Source organism: Nothobranchius furzeri, chromosome 5, assembly GCF_043380555.1.
Source record: "Nothobranchius furzeri strain GRZ-AD chromosome 5, NfurGRZ-RIMD1, whole genome shotgun sequence".
Taxonomy (NCBI): Eukaryota; Metazoa; Chordata; class Actinopteri; order Cyprinodontiformes; family Nothobranchiidae; genus Nothobranchius; species Nothobranchius furzeri.
Genome location: NC_091745.1, coordinates 23,170,592 through 23,174,985, shown reverse-complemented (window position 1 = coordinate 23,174,985; position 4,394 = coordinate 23,170,592). Strand labels below are relative to the sequence as shown.

Here is a 4,394-nt window from a genome sequence, read left to right as displayed (position 1 = left end):
CTCTCTAGGACATTCAGAAGCCAAGTTATAAGCCCACAAATGTGTAACTGGACTACTTCTTTAAATTGACACCCGATCCGGTGACCTATGGGACATGGTTTGACCCCCTTAGGAAGGTGCTATCATCATGAAACGTTCAGATCACTTACAACTCAATAGATTCTACCTTCCTGTAACGTTTCAGCCTGATTGTACCTTGTTTTCACACAAATGAACCCAGAATGATGTGAAATTGTGCTTCGTGCAACATAATTCTGGGTGCCATTTAAAAACCATTGTTGTAGCCAAAAAGGTCAAGAGGTCATCTACAACATATATTGAGTTGAATTATGAGTCCTTAGGTTAAAAGCCTGCTGAGAAAGCTGTGTTCTGTGTACGTGAGGATTAACATGTCCAGCTTGTGTAAAACCAGCTCCAGTGGACCTTGAGCCCTCAGAATCATGTCGGGATAACAGGGCTGGTCGACCTCTGGGCTGGAGGGTGCGTTGACCATATTGGGAAGTGCAAAACATCACCCCATCCTCTCTCAAAGGACTGTGGGAGTAGCAGTATAAAATAAGCCTGCATCTTCGTGGCAGGAGGGCTTTTGCAGAAAGATCCAGCCGGAGGCTCACTCAGTTCCAGGCTGGGCGCTGTCCCCAAGTGTGGTGATGTATTGATGTATTGATTGTGTAAATAAATGCCCCACGCTGAGTTTGGACAAGCTGTCTGTCTCTTGTGTTTTGATAAGGCAAAAAGAACCACATTTGGCGACCACGAAGCGGGAGTAGAGGCGTGCTCTTCGGATCATTTCACGTTCCACGGAACTTGACTTCCGGGCCCTGATAGGTAAGAACAATTTTTGTTCAATTTTGGAGTCATTCCGTGGTTTGTGAACTGGTCTGTGAGAAATACATGCCCTGCTCATAATTTAGAAGTTATAACAGCAAGAGAAGGCATTTGTCCAGAGCAGCGGTGACAAATATTCACACGTGTGAAGTCAGCTGTGTCATTTTGATGACGGACAAATTTTAAGTGTCAAATTAAAAGGTGGGACAGCAAATTGGAATAGAATTTTAACAGCTGATGGTTCTGAGAGGTCGACACTCTTTAATCCAGTCTGCTGACTCGGTTTGAGCAGAGACGGGGATCTTGAAGAAAAAGCGCTGAAGTTGTGATAAGCTTTGCTGTAGTTCGGCTATCCCCGGGGATTGGTAAATTCAATAAGAGTTTTTTGGCAAAGCATGTAAAAAACAGGGTCCGTGAGCTCGGGACGGCCTGTACGTTGTAGTTTGCAGCAAAAATTGCTGTAGAAACAGTTTCCGGGAGCTCGGGATTCTGTAGTTCTGTAGTTCTGTAGTTCTGTAGTTCTGTAGTTGACGTGTGAGTGTGAAGGCCTGATGCGGTACCAGAAAAATAAATAAATAAGATAAATAAGAGCTTTAAAAGTTGCAACTGAGATATGTAAACTGCAGTGCTAAATTTTAATGTTTGAAGTTACGCAAAATTCAAACTCTGAAATCCTGTTCTGATCAGTCTGAACAGAATACCAAAAGTTAATAAATAAAAGGTTTTTAAAGTAATATATATATATATATATATATATATATATATATATATATATATATATATATATATATACACGCGTAAGAATCATTTGTGTGCAGGGCAGCATGTGAGTGACCCAGATTCAGGGGGTGAAGTAGCCTGAAGATTAAAAGGGAAAAAAACAAGAAATACAAGGAAAGTTGTAAATGACAGCTTTATTTTAGAAATATATAGAAATATATAGATATACATTTATTGAAAGTCGGACAGCTGCTAAACAGTAAAGTCGAAACAGATCTGTAGAAAATAAATATATAAACTGTTTCTGAGCGCTCTCAAAAAAAAAAAATTGCAATTTGGCTTGCTGTAGTGGTTGCATAGGACCTGCTTAAAAGCATAGTAAGCATTAAATTCTGAAAATAACCAGTGCAGTGTTATACAAATTTTGTGCTTAAAAAAAAAAAAACAAATACACGAATAAAAGCTGTTAATGGAGCTCCTTCCAATTTGGTGTAAAGTAGGAAAAGTAAGTGCCAATTTGGGTCAGTTAAATTTAAATTAGGAGAAAACATAATGATAATAATCCAGCTGGAAATAAGATACTAAGAAAAATAAGGTAAACAGACGTTTATATATATATATATATAAAGAGAATAAATAAGTGACGAACTGACTTACTTTTGTTTGGAGGACTGTGACAAACAGAAAAAATGTTGTTCGAGTGGTTGTGAGTGTTTTTTTTGCATGTGAAGTGAATGCTGCTGTGGCTGGATATTCTGTTGAATGACGCAGTGTTTAATAGAGACAGCTGATGGGAAAAAACATGGTGTGGCCCAGGCTTTCCCCGACTGAAAAACAATAGAAAAAGAATTTATAGTTAGTGCGGTGACAAGAAAATCATTTAAAATATAAAAGTTGCATGGTTGTGGTCATACAAAGGAGGTATTTTATCTGCTTTTGAGCCGTGAGGGCTGAAACTGGACTTTGGACTCTCTATCATTTACCTATGTTTGCTTTTCTGTAAATGGAGTCTGTCACTCTCTCGTTTCTCCTGCCTGCATACACACACATGGTGAGACCAAGGCTGGCTTGCTTTTCTGTGAAGTGTAACATGCAGTTTTTAGCAATTTGTGACTTTAGAAAAGATAACTTCTGGTGTTTTGGGCATACCTTCTTAGTCCATGGATGGCCTCCGTGTGAGGGTCTTTTCTCCTGGATGGTCGAGAGCGGAATGAGGCTGAAGGTTCAACCTGAGGGCCTGACTCCGCCCACTTTTACACACAAGAATCCTGTAGTCTAAAAATAGCACAGGGTGCTGCAGAACAGCAGCTCTGAAGTTCTCAGGATCGTCTTTATGAAAACCATAAAATTAACAAATAATCAGTCAGGAAAATAAAATATTTGTGCCAGATTGTTTAGTTACACCCACTTATAATTATTTTGCATAGGTGTTGTAAAACTATTCCTGTAAATCTTGCTATAGAAATAAAATCCAATAATTGTCTTGCTTGAACTTTAAGAATCATTAACATTAGTGGCTGGATTTTGAGACGCTGAATAATGAGAAAGAGATAAACTATTATTTCCTGTAACCTGGCTAGAACCTGTACCAGGCTGTTTTGAATTAAAAACTGGTAGTTATTTTCCCAAAATAAGATAGATAAATAAAAAATGAAAGGAGGGATCTTGCATTTTGAGTTAGGCTGTGCCTAATGATTAAAACCTGTTTGGAACAGATTTTAAGGACAATTGTGTATAGAAAGTAGTCTAGATTTACCTTTGAGTCAGTAAAGTCGACTAATTATTAATTCAATTCAATTCAAGTTTATTTATATAGTGCCAAATTACGACAAGAGTCGTCTCAAAGCACTTCACAAAATAAATATTCCAATTCACAGTTCATTAAGCCCATCAGAAATAATGTTTCCTATATAAGGAACCCAGCAATTTGCATCAAGTCACTGACTAGTGTCAGTGACTATACAGCAATCCTCATACTAAGCAAGCATGCAGCGACAGTGGAGAGGAAAACTCCCTTTTAACAGGAAGAAACCTCCAGAGAATCCTGGCTCAGTATAAGCAGCCATCCTCCACGACTCACTGGGGATCGAGAAGACAGAGCAGACACACACACACACACACACACACACACACACACACACACACACACACACACACACACACACACACACACACACACACACACACACACACACACAGACAGACAAGTAATGTGTCTATAGTTATATTGTGATGTCTTAGTAAATATTGTATTTGGTGAGAGATAAACTTTATTGTATTTATTCTAGTGGATCTATAATTAAACGGAAAAACTAGTATTAGCACATCAAAAGTCAATGAAAACAAAAAGTTATTATCAGGAGAGAGAGAATGTTTAAGTGGTTAGCAGCAGTGTGCTAGTCGATGGCCCCCTCCATGAGGCCACCACAGCTCAGCAGAAAATCATTGTAGCTTCTTCTGGGGAGAAAAACACTTACAGAGAAAATAAAGTTAACAGCTGAAATTGGACAAAATAGTACAGTTAAAGAGCAGACTATAGAATAAAGCAGCAGAGTGTGAAAAGTGGTCAGTGTGTCCTCCAGCAGTCTAAGCCTATAGCAGCATAACAACAGAGATAATTGGATAATTAGAAGCCATCGTTGATTTGTAAAAGAGAAAGTTCTGTCATTTCAACCTAATCAACATATTTAAGGAAGACGTTTGCTGTGCACTGTAGCGGCAGGAATTTTACTGGGTTGGCCCGTCACAGACGGAAACCAGCTGCAAATGAAAGTCTCCTGGATCTGGCTCTACACAAACGGAGCAGAAAGTCCCCACCACAAGCTGAATTATAACACCGAAATGGG

The 4,394-nt window shown here is 38.9% G+C and overlaps 1 long non-coding RNA gene across 1 annotated transcript; it reads right to left on the bottom strand.

Moving 5' to 3' along the window:
* Positions 1-1,758: 1,758 nt before the first annotated feature.
* LOC129156333 (uncharacterized) lies at positions 1,759-3,168 on the bottom strand. The gene is made up of 3 exons (XR_008560368.2): positions 2,698-3,168; positions 2,532-2,624; positions 1,759-2,375 (listed from the first exon to the last, which is right to left on the bottom strand). It is a non-coding gene; the product is annotated as an uncharacterized lncRNA (long non-coding RNA).
* Between the last annotated feature and the right edge of the window lie 1,226 nt (positions 3,169-4,394).